We start from the raw sequence: 14,929 nt of genomic DNA, 5'->3' as shown, positions 1-14,929 counted from the left end.
TGCCCGCGTCCAGCTGGTGGGAGCGGGCGATAAGTGTGTGAAGCATCATCTGCAGATGTTCCGCCCTCATCTTGCTGATCTCCAGGACCTCCTAATGGTTCACCTTCTCCTCACGGCTGTAGTCCAGGGAGACCTTCACAATGATAATAAGAATACATTAAGATGCTCCTGTAGCATACTTAATAACTAGTCAACAGATGACAGAATAGATACGCTGAGCTGTTCACAGTGTGTGCAGATAAGGTACATACAACAATATACAGCAATAAGATGATTGAGAGACCAAAGACCCTCAGGCCACAGTGCTTGGCCACTGCTAGCTCTAGGACCGTACTCATACCTAAGGGGGTAGAGGAAAGGGGATGGGGAGAGCAGACAGGGACACGAGGGTGAGGGGAGGGGCAGAGAGAATAAAATAGGCAAAATATCCAACAGGGTTGTGGGTGGCACTGGGTCATGGTTGTGTGTATGTGTGTGTGTGTGGAGAAGTGGTTATACTATTCTGCATCATTAATAACCCCCTGTGTGTACTGCCCCCTGAGCTTTGGTCCCATTTCCTGAGCTTTGGTCCCATTCCCTGAGCTTTGGTCCAAATCCCTGAGCTTTGGTCCCATTCCCACTGTTAGTATTTAATGGGAACACGGGCCAGATCTCACACATCATTAAAACAATGATAAAAACATGTATTCAATTTTCACAGGTAAATACCGTACGAATACAACGACAAAACATGTTTTACAGGCATAACCAGAAAGCATATGAATTCAAATGTCTTATTAAACCAACAGATTCAATAACTCAAACAGAGCCTCCACTAAGCTGAAACTCAAGCAAGGTAAAGAAAAAACACCATATAGAAAATGATGGATTGGCAGACCTGAACTGGACTAAGAACACACTCACAGGAGTAATAACTCAATAGGTCACCAAAACAAGGAACCTAAACTGCTTTTCTTTGTCATTGCTTGGCTACAACAACAACAACAAGCTCTTAAGGTAACAAGTCGTCAAAATACATGTTCTTAGGGGGAGGGATAATGAGGTCATGCGTTACTTCTGCCCACTGTCCATTTTTACGGATATTTGTTTGTGTTGTATTTTGATCTGGGATCAAATCATCAGACCAATTAGCGTCACAGCATGTAGTAGCCTGTTGGTCTATCTGTTGACCTAATCGCTAAGTTAATTAGCACGCGGTGGCTCTGTTAGCAGAGCTAGCGCCATCATTTATTAACGAGCTCAGCAGGGTTTTTTTTTACGAGGGAGGTCCAATTAGAGCAGTGTTAATGAACTAGAAAGGGGAAAAGGAGAGTGAGCAAGCCTCGTCTGTGTTTATATCGTTGTTAAACCATGTTGTGGGCTGGTGGTCACTTGGCTCTGATAAAATATCCCCTTCCTGAAAAGATGCTTGATCTTGATCCAGCATTTTGAACCACAAGTTATATTAAACATTTAGCTATTATCTCTTTAAACTTTAATTGAACATTTCCTAACATTAATTGTAATTTTTTGCTCATGTCATAGCCAGTTCTGGTGATGAAAATCTGTTTGTGGTTGTACCTCGTAGGCCTGTGTTGTCTCCACTCACCCACAGAGTCGCACCCCAAAACCTGCAACATGCGTGTCTCAGCGATGGTCTCGAAGTTGGGCCCGCTCACCATGCAGTACACCCCTTCCCACACAAAGTTGGTTTAGTCCAGCTCATGACTGATATCCAGAGCTAGCTTCCTCAGGTCCTTACTGTAGGCATCTGACATGCAGGGGAACGGATCCTAAACCTGGAGCAGAGCACAGCCCAAACAATACTGGCTTATCGATGGGACAAATGGAGTGAATACTATGAATACTATTGCAATGCATCTCTCCTAATCTACCAATAATCTGCTACTATTAATAATATGAATAATACTGTAATATAATACAGTAATATGATAATATACAGAGAATACAGGCAACTGCCAATATAAAGGCAACACCAACATAAAGTGTCTTAATAGGGTGCTGGGCCACCACGAGCAGCAACAGCTTCAATGCACCTTGGCATAGATTCTACAAGTGTCTGAAACTTTATTGGAGGGATGCGACACCATTCTTCCATGAGAAATTCCATCATTTGGTGTTTTGTTGATGGTGGTGGAAAACGCTGTCTCAGGCACTGCTACAGAATTCCCCTTAAGTGTTTTATTGGGTTGAGATCTGGTGACTGAGAACGCCATGACACGCGGTTTACATAGTTTTCATGCTAATCAAACTATCCAGTGACCGACCACTCGTGTCCTGTGGATGGGGGGCCATGTCATCCTATTGGGACAGAGCCACGGTATCCAAAATAATAGTCTGAAAGCATTTTCATACATGACCCTAAGCATGATTGGATGTTAATTGCTTAATTAACTGAGAAACCACACCTGTGTGGAAGCACTTGCTTTCAATATACTTTGTATTCCTCATTTACTCAAGAGTTTCCATTATTTTGGCAGTTACCTGTAGCTCTCTGAGCACAATGCTTGGAAATCACTTTACTAGTCAACATACAGTATATTTGTCATGAATCTACAACCTCCGAGCTGTAAAGGAAAAATATGTATTAAAGGTTCCATGTAATACATGCGGGCTGCAGGTAGCCTAGTGGTTGCAGCGCTGGGCCAGTAACTGAAAGGTTGCTAGATTGAATCTCATAGTTGACAAGGTAAAAATCTATTATTCTGTCCATGAAACAGGGCAGTTAACCCACTGTTCCTTGGCAGTCATTGTAAATAAGAATTTGTTCTTAACTGACTTGCCTAGTTAAAATAAATGTGAGCAAGTAGATTACTTGAAGGCTATGTATTGCTTCCTCTTCCTGGGATTATTTCAGTTCTCTCACTGACTGCAACCCTCTCTCTTTCCATCTCTCCTCCCACCTTTGTGCTTCAGACTGTACTACATTTTTCACTCTCCCCCGCCCATTCCACCCACCCCTCTCCCTGTCCCTCTTCCCTGCCTCTCTCCATCTCTCTGCCTGTATCGTTCATCATTGTAGCAGCACAGTGGGTGCTGTGCCCTCCCACAACCCTCTCCCTCTCTCCTTACCTCCTCTCTCTACCCCTATCTTTCTGTCTCGCTGTCTCTGGTTGTAGCGTTCATCATTGGGGCCGCACAGAGGGTGCTGTGCCCTCCCACAACCCTCTCCTCCCTCTCTCCTTACCTCCCCTCTCTACCCCTATCTTTCTGTCGCGCTGTCCCTGGTTGTACCGTTCATCATTGGGGCCGCACAGAGGGTGCTGGCCGGCGAAGCCTGGCACGTTAATGTGGTCCTTAATGAGCATGATGTCGCCCACTTTGAAGTCCTGACACAGGCCTCCTGAGGCGTTAGTCACAATGAGCGTCTCCACGCCCAACAGCTTGAAGATCCCTATCGGGAATGCGACCTGGTGAAGAAGAGGAGGGGGATGGAGAATGAGAGGAGAGAAATATAGGTGGGGAGGGAGTCAGAGAGAGAACTCAAGAGAAATATATGAGTATACAGGAGGGGAGGAGAAAGGAGAAACGAGTCAACAGGAAGGGAGTTAGAGAGAAAGGGAGGGAGAGAAATAGAGAAGAGAGGAAATGACGTGAGAGGTGAAGAGAATGCTATCAACACTTTATTGTACCATTAAGGGGAAGAGGAGAAATGAGACATAAAATGTTTGTATTGCTTGTATTATTCTCGGACAACTCTTGGACCATTCTTGGTCATCTCCATCACCAGTAATACACAAGATGTGCATACAATCTGCCACAAGCATGCAGCCACGACTTGTAACTCTGTCTCACACACACTTCTCTTTGGGGGGTTTATGAATTCAGGATCTTGATATAGAAATGCCCAATAAGGTACAGATTTGGATCTTAATTTGATCACTCTGTTGCAGGAGAACTTTCCTGAAATGCAGGAAATTAAAAACTTGTAGTGTATTTCAGTGCGGCAATAAACATATGTTCATTTAAGTTTATTCACCAGAGTGCTGTTCTATTTTTGCTCTTTGCATTCATTATAATCCACATAAGAATTCACATTTCCTGTTGCTGCAGATCCAACATCTGTAAGTCAGACCATTGACAGACACACACGGCACCACTAGTGCAACATCCATAAACAGGGTTTGCGTGTGTGTGAGTGTACAGTGACTCATGAAGATGCACATTTTTGTCACTTTGCAAGCTAGGAGTGTATACATGTTTACCTGAATTAAACTTGCATCCCAATAACACTCAGTATGCTCCAATAACAGCCACTATACAATACAGAACTAGCACCAAGGCTAACTCCAGCTGCATGCTAGCAGTTTGTATGAAAGGCACCACTCACAGAGGGAGAGGAGGTCAGGAAGGGCTAACAAAGCAAGCCAGCTAATTAACCTTGCCATGCATCTCCTACGGACACACTGAGATGAGAGAGATAACAGCTCACACCCTGATTGCAAATCAGGGGGAGGGAGGGAGGGAGAGAGAGCGCTTGTGTGAGTGTGAGTGCGATTCAACAAAACAAAACCATATTGCTTTTCTGCTATGTACCAGGCACTTGATGTCAAAACCCACGGATAAAAGTGTATCATAAAAGAATGTGTATGAAAAGGGAGATATAAAATTGGTAGAACACTAGTAGCATCACCAGCCTTGTAGATATTGACTGAGTTCTCGCTGCAACATGTCTGCATTTGTTTTGTCTTTACGTAAAGTCTTGTGAGAGTGGTGCGATGTTGGTGTCGGAAGTGTCAGATACAATGACTCATGGATGTGTCCCTGGGCTGATGGAGTGTATGGGCACCCTGGTGTCCCTGTCACACATACTGGACTGCTGTCCGGTAATGTTGGGAAAGAAAGGGAGCAGAACAGGGAAGACATGGAGAGGTGTGTGGAGATGAGAGTATAGTGTGTGAGCTTGTGTGGTTGTGGTGGGGGGAAGAGAAATTAAGAGAGAGAGAGAAAAGAAGGGAGAGAATGAGGGGGCAGATGGCAGGCTGAAACCACAGCTGTATCGGTTGCATGTGCCCGGGTAAATTTAGCAGAAATCGATTTGTCGCCTTGTCTGGTGTACTGAGCCATAGGAAAGCGGTCCAACATCCACTTTAATCACACCTGTTCTTCTCTAACACCTTACACGTTTTGCTGCATGCTCAGTCAGCCCTCAAGATAGGAAACCTATCTACCATGAGTAGGGTTGCAAAGCTACCGAAATGTTCTGTCATTTTGTTATTAATTAGCAGCAAATCTATAGCAATCTATTGTAAACTTTGGTCATTTATACATGAATAACAAAAAAAATGTATTCAAGAGAAAATAGCTGAATGAAAAAAGCATCTAATCAACAATGGCATTATTTTCAATTAACTCTGCAACTCTTCCAACTATTGACTTTTTTCACAACTGCAGCCAGCTTGATGGCAAAACATTGACAAGTCTTATAGCAACTTACAGTAGTGAGTGGATAAATTGTAATACTTTTTGTACTGGTCCCCCATGGGAATCGAATCCACAACCCATGCTCTTCCAATTGAGCCACACGGGACACTAAATTCATGGTTTATAGGATAGTGTTTTACAGATTGGTCATTCAATTTTTTTTTTACAATTGTAAAATTATACGTGATAAGGCCACACAGGGGCCAGATATTGTTACAGTCACCTGTGATAATCTTAAGTACCCAAAAGTGCCACTAGATTTCTTGTGACAGATTACATAAAATCATTAAAAGATACCAAAATTCTGGTAGTTTAATGGTAAACTTCTCAAGTTTCCAATAATATCCCGTCCCTTTGCAACCCTAACTGTGACTGTGCTCACCTATGGGCTGCATCTCAAGAGTGTAAAGTTATTTCCTCTCCTTTGGGTCCTCACCTACATCTACTCTGATCTGAACAGAATTGACAGGTGAAAACAATATTGTGGAGGTCAGAATTGAGAAACAGCCCATAGGAGATAAGACATTGATCTAGAGGGCATCATTTGGTCTGTTGTTCTTTCTGTCTCCCTATAAACTGTCACCAAAGCCTCTTGCGGTGTAAGATACTTCTGTATGTCCAATGGCGAGGCTGTAACCTAGCGGTGTAAGATACTTCTGTATGTCCAATGGTGAGGCTGTAACCTTGCGGTGTAAGATACTTCTGTATGTCCAATGGTGAGGCTGTAACCTTGCGGTGTGAGATACTTCTGTATGTCCAATGGTGAGGCTGTAACCTTGCGGTGTGAGATACTTCTGTATGTCCAATGGCGAGGCTGTAACCTTGCGGTGTGAGATACTTCTGTATGTCCAATGGTGAGGCTGTAACCTTGTGGTGTGAGATACTGTATGTCCTGTGTAATGTATACTTCAATGGTGAGGCTGTAACTTGTGGTTGAGATACTTCTGTATGTCCAATGGTGAGGCTGTAACCTTGCGGTGTAAGATACTTCTGTATGTCCAATGGTGAGGCTGTAACCTGAGATACTTCTGTATGTCCAATGGTGAGGGTGTGTGAGGTTGTAACCTAGCGGTGTAAGATACTTCTGTATGTCCAATGGCGAGGCTGTAACCTTGTGGTGTGAGATACTTCTGTAAGTCCAATGGTGAGGCTGTAACCTTGCGGTGTAAGATACTTCTGTATGTCCAATGGTGAGGCTGTAACCTTGCGGTGTAAGATACTTCTGTATGTCCAATGGTGAGGCTGGCTGTGAGATACTTCTGTATGTCCAATGGTGAGGTTGTAACCTAGCGGTGTAAGATACTTCTGTATGTCCAATGGCGAGGCTGTAACCTTGTGGTGTGAGATACTTCTGTAAGTCCAATGGTGAGGCTGTAACCTTGCGGTGTAAGATACTTCTGTATGTCCAATGTATGTCCAATGAGGCTGTAACCTTGCGATACTTCTGTGTCCAAGATACTTCTGTATGTCCAATGGTGAGGCTGTAACCTTGCGGTGTGAGATACTTCTGTATGTCCAATGGTGAGGCTGTAACCTTGCGGTGTAAGATACTTCTGTATGTCCAATGGTGAGGCTGTAACCTTGCGGTGTAAGATACTTCTGTATGTCCAATGGTGAGGCTGTAACCTAAGCCCTCCTCTGTGGTCACATTCAATTGCATTTATGTTCTCTTAACCAAAACAATGGAAGGAAAGGACTCATGTAACTCTGGAGTGACATAAATACGCAGTGTTACAACTGATTCATTGTTGATTGGGGCTGTAAGTCATGACCAAGCAAAAACCTACATATAGGAAGTTGCTACATTGAAATACTTTTATATACAAATAAGACAAGCGTCACAACACAGGTGAACGGCTGTTGGTACATACCTCTCATCCACTCAACATTTGGTCCAACATCCTTACAAGCTGTTTGAGAAAATGGCTTCATTCTTAAAATACATTCATTTGTACTAGTTTCTGAAAAATAGTACATTTCATTGACATTTTGTTCAAATCACACCGAATGACCCAACAATGACCTCATTACTGCCAGGGATATTTTTAAGAAACAAGGCCCAGATCAATGGCGACCCTGTCCTAAACTTTGTTAAAATATACAGCCTTGTGCAGAGTCAGCAGTTCCCAGGCTGGTTTCAGCTATCGTCTTCCTGCCTCCCACTTTCCTGATTGTGACAGAAAGTTAATGGGCCAAGGCCGGAGATGCCAGCCACTCTCTGTTATACAAATAGGAGGAGTGCTCCTTCAGTTAACATGACCTTGTTGAGCCACAATGGAGAGTTTTTAGCATAGCACTCCAAAAGAAAGGACCCATTTCGTTTCACTCTTTTCCTTCTTTATGATGACTAATATAAGCAAAGCGCACACACTGGTGATGAATATTTCAAAACATCCGGTGTCACCGTAGTGGAAATGTGTAAGGGTTATAGATGAGCAGGGACTGGGTTGAATCCATGGAGGCTATGGATATTGATGGTTAAAATAATCTGATGTTTCCCTGATCTCAAAGGAAAGGGTAGAGCAGCAAAAGGTAAAAGAGTAGAAAGACTAGTAGTGTATAGCAAATGTCTTAATGTTGGATGTTTAAAATGTAGCTTATATAAACTAATATAGATAGATAACATATGGGGCCTTTCGTAGCTCAGTTTGTAGGTCAGTTGGTAGAGCGTGCATCTTGTAATATCAGGGTAGTGGGTTTGATTCCTGGGACCACCCATATACGTAAAATGTATGCCTGCATGACTGCAAGTCACTTTGAATAAAATACTCTGCTAAATGGCATAGATTACCTGTTCATTGGTCAGATACTCTACTTGGACTTACCTTACAGAGTAAATAGCCCTCGTAGAGATGGAATCTTCCTTGCATGAAGACGCAGGACTTGCCTTTTAGAATACCAGACACCCCTCATGACCCAGGACTGCGAAGGACACAGAACACAAGTATATTCTGTCACGGGAGGTCAGTGATACAGCATGTCTCATGTAGGGTTAGAAAATACAAACTGTGAATTAATGTTTTATTGATGTTTAATTTCACAGAAGATGTCCGATTTGTGTTGTTCATACTCCACGCATGAGAGTGTCCTATAGAAGTCAAATACTACTGCTGTATTGAAATATACTCTGCATGGACCACTGTTGTAATGATGGGGCAGTGAGTTGGAAGCAGGTGAAACATTTTATTAAAACAACATAACCAAGAATATGCCACTAACATAAGACAGTACGCCGATACACAAGAACAATACCAACTGGTGAGAGAAAATGGGAGATTGACATATAAAGGGGAGGAGATGAATGAATGTAATGGAGTCCAGGTGTGAATCATAATGATTCACAGGTGTGTGTAATGATGAGTGTCAGGTGTGCTTAATGATGAATCCCGGGACCGGTGGTTCGTATTCTGGCGACGTCGTACAGGAGCAGACGTGACAACTGTGTACTTACATACAATGGGACCTATCCTCCATATGCTGTAGTAGATATTCAAAATGCATGGGTTATGGAATATGAATAAGATAAGTATGTTTGCATTTGAAATAATAGAACAGACCCCAAAGCCTATATTTTATCAATAAGGCCAGAGGAAGTGTGCTATATGACCAATATACCACGGCTAAGGGCTGTTCGAAAGCACAACTCAATGTGGCGTGCCTGGAAACAGCCATTTGCCATGGTGTATTGGCCATAACCCACCAATCCCTGAGGAGCCTTATTGCTATTATAAACTGGTTACCAATGTAATTAGAACAGTAAAAACAAATGTTTTTGCCATACCAGTGTGTGGTTTGAGCTCTGAATGTTGATTGGCTGACAGCCATGGTATATCAGACTGTATCCCTCGGGGATGACAAAACATTTACTTTTACTGCTCTAATTACGTTGGTAACCAGTTCATAATAGCAATAAGGCACGAGGGGGTATGGTATATGGCCAATATACTATAGCTAAGGGCTGTTTCCATTTACTCTGCAATGCGTTGTGCCTAAGAACAGTCCTTAGCCGTGGTATATTGGCCATATACCATACCCCCTCGTGCCTTATTGCTTAAAAATACCATGGCTTTCAGCCAATCAGCATTCATGGCTTGAACCATTCGGTTTATAATCTCACATAGATAACACATAGGCTATATAAAGTCATTTGGGAAAGTATTCAGACCCCCTGACCTTTTCCACACTTTGTCACATTACAGCCTTATTCTAAAATGTATTAAATTGTTTCCCCCCACATTAATCAACACACAATACCCCATAATAACAAATCCAAAACATGTTTTGAAATTTTTGCAAATTCATTCCAAATAAAAAAATGTAAATATCACATTTACGTCAGTAGTCAGACCCTTCACTCAGTACTTTGTTGAAGCACCTTTGGCAGCGATTACAGCCTCAAGTCTTCTTGGGTATGACGCTACAAGCTTGGTACACCTATATTTGGGGAGTTTCTCCCATTTATCTCTGCAGATCCTGTCAAGCTCTGTCAGGTTGGATGGGGAGCGTCTCTGCACAGCTATTTTCAGATCTCTCCAGAGATGTTCTATTGGGTTCAAGTCCGGGTTCTGGCTGGGCCACACAAGGACATTCAGAGACTTGTCCTGAAGCCACTCCTGCGTTGTCTTGGCTGTGTGCTTAGAATCGTTGTCTTGTTGGAAGGTGACGTTTTACCCCAGTCTGAAGTCCTGAGTGATCTTGAGCAGGTTTTCATCAAGGATCTCACTGTACTTTGTGCCGTTCATCTTTACCTCAATCCTGGCTAGTCACCCAGTCCCTGCCGCTGAAAAACATCCCTGCAGCATGATGCTGCCACCACTGTGCTTCACCGTAGGGATGGTGTCAGGTTTCATCCAGACGTGACGCTTGGCATTCAGGACAAAAAATTCAAACTTGGTTTCATCAGACCAGAGAGTTCTTTAGGTGCCTCTTTAGGTGCCTCTTGGCAACTCCAAGCGGGCTGTCATGTGCCTTTTAGTAAGGAGTGGCTTCCGTCTGGCCGCTCTACCATAAAGGCCTGATTGATGGAGTGCTGCAGAGATGGTTGTCCTTCTGGAAGGTTCTCCCATCTCCACATAGGAACTCTGGAACTCTGTCAGAGTGACCATTGGGTTCTTGGTCACCTCCCTGACCAAGGCCTTTCTCCCCCAATTTCTCAGTTTGGCCAGGCGGCCAGCTCTAGGAAGAGTCTTGATGGAGGCCACTGTGTTCTTGGGGGATCTTCAATGCTGCAGACATTTTTTGGTACCGTTCCCCAGATAGCTTCAACCTCATGGCTTGGTTTTTGCTCTGACATGCGCTGACAACTGTGGGACCTTATATAGACCATTGTGTGCCTTTCTAAATCATGACCAATCAATTGAATTTACCACAGATGGACTCCAATCAACTTGTAGAAACATCTCAAGGATGATCAATGGAAACAGGATGCACCTGAGCCCAATTTCGAATCTCATAGCAATCAGTATTTATGTAAATAAGGTATCGGTTTTTTATTCTGAATAAATTTGCAAAAATGGCTAAAAACCCGTTTTTGCTTTGTCATGATGGAGTATTGTGTATAGATTGATGAGGAAAACATTTAATTTAATCCATTTTAGAATAAGGCCTTAACGTAACAAAATGTGGATAAAGTCAAGGGTTCTGAATGCTACCCGAATGCACTGTTGTACTCAGTAGAGCATGCAGTGTAGGAACAGTATCTGTGCTAGTGAAATAAAAGTGTAAGTCATCCGCTGACAAATGTCAACTGTCATTGTCTGTTTTAGTACCCTTCTTTATAGTGGGGATGATGGCTGAGACTACAGCAGAGTTGTGTTCGGTGGTATGGAGATTATGCTAATTTGATCCTGAGTTAAATCAGAGGCAATTTGTGGAAAAGTGCTGCGTAGTGAGATAGGACCTGAATAATTACAACATTGTTTAGAGAAGTGACTTCCTTCTCCTCCGTCAGAGGTTGACGGATGGCCAAGGGAAGTTTAGGTGGTGGATGGTGTCTGTTATTACTCTGTCCATTGAAGTTACTTCAGAATCCATTCCATTGCTGCATTAACTTGGTTATGTGAGCCTTTATTTGGAAGCTGCTATGTATTATGTTGTGTGGATTTGATTACATCTGACCCTATGTTTTTACAGGTTATTGGATAGGCACATTTTCTTTTATTTGTTTGCTGTTACAGGTTCACACAGCATAGCACCTGTTCACAGGCAATCACCAATATTTGTATTGTCGAAAATCACACTCATTTAGAATGTTTACAAATCATTTTGCTCTCCATTTAATTTACCTAAACACAAGAAGTCTAGTGCTGCACTGAACATCGATTAGTGTTTTCAATGGGCTTCTTCTCTCTGACAAGCTTAAATTAACCAGAAGACAATTGGAAAGACTGCAACACAAACCAAACCTGAAGTGAAGATAATTTTAAAAATGTCAGCTCTGTCTAATGATGATTGTCAAATAATGTTATTTCTAGGCTTCCCATTTGTTTATTTATGATGCTATTGTTGTCCAAAACACAACAAAAACTTTTCTGCAAAGCCAAAGACCCACCTTCCTCTCATAATAATAGGAAAGTGAACATTTGAGCGCTTATGCAGACATTTTATATTCACCTCCACATGATGAATATTTAAATATGTCCATGAGATCCTAATAAGAATTCCTTGTGGAAGATATTAGGGCCTATTTTTACTCCAGTTATAATATTTTATTCATGGGGCGTAGTTATTCATTCTTGGTTCATATTCCCGATAGCTGGTTATGATTTGTTAAGCCAAGCAACATTTTGACAAACACACACAGAAATCCCAAATGCATTTCAGCAAGTAAACAAATAACTACTTAGCTGCAATGGTGTGTCAACAGAATCATTGAGGGAAAATGTAAATTCCTCTGCTGTGCAGGCATAATTAAGAGCACTACTCAGGTTCACCTGATGTTTGGGAGAATCAATGAACAAGCTTATTGGGGTGAAGTGATGTTTACAGAGAGGCGTTGCCTATTAAATTGTCAAAGGGGGGGGTTGCTGGGTGGAGACTACATTATACTATCATTAGTCTCATATCAATATTATCATGACACATTATATGTTTGTGACAGTGACGTCCTCTCACCTGTGCTGACCGGGAAGTTGGGGATATCTGCGTAAAGAAAGATCTGTTTGTTGGTAACACCATCAGCGAGCAGGCCCAGGTCGGAGCCCCACACCACTGGGATCTTAGTCCTGTGTCTAGTCCGGCTCAGAAGCCATTCTGTCAGCTGATTGTGTCACCTGATTGTAGTCTTGCAGAGCAGGTGGCCCACGGGCCAAAACAGGCCCGCAAATGTGTGTTTTTTGGGGAGATTGAACTTTTTCGTTAAAAAAAGAGTGTAAAATCACCAGGAATTCAGCTAAAAATGTGTTTAATTTAGGAAATCTGTTCCCAAGCATTCCCACAAATAAAAAAAGAGACGTGATCGTGTCTCCATGCAATCAAGGCATGAAATGGTTATTTTCAAATAAATATTTATTTTTGGGTTTAGTTGTGGTTCATTTGCAGTGTATAAATTATTATAATTATGACCTGGCCCCCCAACCATCCACTCCGATAAAAATCGGAGCCACCTGGCTGAATCTGGTTGCCTAACCCTGATGTAGAGACACATTCTTAGTACCAAATTAACCCCTCGTCCCTTCCACTCAATATTTAATGTGGAGAGGAAAGGATTAGGTATGAGCAATATCGTAATACTTCCACCTTTACTTCTGATTGGCTCTGTGCATTTCTTTTGCCATATTGTCTAACACCTTCTATATCCTTCTCAGAACAAGTCCCTAGGTGGTAGTGACAAGCAGTCAATTCTGAATTGGGCAATTAACTGAATTAGGGAATGGAGTTAGGTATTACTGAACTTTATAATTGGTTAGATAGAAATAAAACACACTTGCAATAGATGAAGAAGATACTGAGTGTATCCTTCTAGGAACAATATTCTTTATCATCAAAAAGGATGCAAGGAAGACGAGAACATATGTACTTAGATCTTTGTTTACAGTGCCTTCAGAAAGTATTCACACCCCTTGACATATTCCACATTTTGTGGTGTTACAGCCTAAATTCAAAATGGATTCAATAGATTTTTTTCTCACCCATCTGCACACAATACCCCATAATGACATAGTGAAAACACATATTAAGAAATGTTTGCACATTTATTGAAAATTACATACAGAAATATCTCATTTACATAAATATTCACACCCCTGAGTAAAATACTTTATAGAAGCACTGTTGGCAGCAATTACAGCTGTGAGTCCTGGATTGTGCAACATTTACTCATTATTCTTTTCAAAATTCAAATTGGTTGATGATCATTGCTAAACAACCATTTTCAGGTCTTGCCATAGATTTTCAAGAAGATTAAACTTAAAACTGTAACTCAGCCACTCAGGGACATTCACTGTCTTCTTGGTAAGCAGCTCCAGTGTAGATTTGACCTTGTGTTTTATGTTATTGTCCTGGTGAAAGGTGAATTCATCTCCCAGTGCCTGGTGGAAAGCAGACTTAACCAGGTTTCCCTCTAGAATTTTGTCAGTGCTTAGCTCCATTCCATTTTTTTAATCAGGAAATCTCCCATCGTTAACGATTAAAAACATACCCATAACATGATGCAGTCATCACTATGCTTGAAAATATGGAGAGTGGTACTCAGTAATGTGCTGTATTGGATTTGCCTCAAACATAACACTGTGTATTCAGGACAATAAGGGAATTGCTTTGCAATATTTTTTGCAGTATTTCTTTAGTGCCTTGTTGCAAACAGGATGCATGTTTTGGAATATTCTAATTCTGTACAGGCTTCCTTATTTTTCCTCTGTCATTTAGGTTAGTATTGTGGAGTAACTACAATGTTGTTGATCCATCCTCAGTTTTCTCCTATCACAGCTATTAAACTTTGGAATTGTTTTAAAGTCACCACTGGCCTCATGGGGAAATCCCTGAACGGTTTCCTTCCTCTCCGGCAACTTAGGAAGTACGATTGTATCTTTGTAGTGACTGGGTGTATTGATACAGCATCCAAAGTGCCATTAATAACTTCACCATGCTCAAAGGGATACTCAATGTCTGCTTTTTTTTACACATCTACCAATAGTTGACCTTCTTTGCGAGAAATCGGAAAATCTTCCTGGTCTTTGTGGTTGAATCTGTGTTTGAAATTCTTGATTGAGGGACCCTACAGATAATTGTATGTGTCGGGTACAGAGAGGAGGTAGTCATTGAAAAATCATATTAAACACTATTATTGCACACAGAGTGAGTCCATGCAACTTATTTGTGACTTGCTAAGCAAATGTTTACTCCTGAACATATTTAGGCTTGCCATAACATAGCGGTTGAATACTTATTGACTCAAGACATTTCAGCTTTTCATTTTTAATGGATTTGTAAAAATGTCTAAAAACACTATTCCACATTGACATTTTGGGGTATTGTGTGTAGACCAGTGACACAAACACTCAATTTA

The 14,929-nt window shown here is 41.8% G+C and overlaps 1 pseudogene; it reads right to left on the bottom strand.

The window, feature by feature from the left end:
* The window catches only part of LOC135519693 (purine nucleoside phosphorylase-like), a 32,431-nt pseudogene that overhangs the window by 8,126 nt on the left and 9,376 nt on the right, over positions 1-14,929 (bottom strand).

The sequence above is a fragment of the Oncorhynchus masou genome, chromosome 29, assembly GCF_036934945.1.
Source record: "Oncorhynchus masou masou isolate Uvic2021 chromosome 29, UVic_Omas_1.1, whole genome shotgun sequence".
In the NCBI taxonomy this organism is placed as follows: Eukaryota; Metazoa; Chordata; class Actinopteri; order Salmoniformes; family Salmonidae; genus Oncorhynchus; species Oncorhynchus masou.
This window is presented reverse-complemented; position numbering and strand designations above follow the sequence as displayed.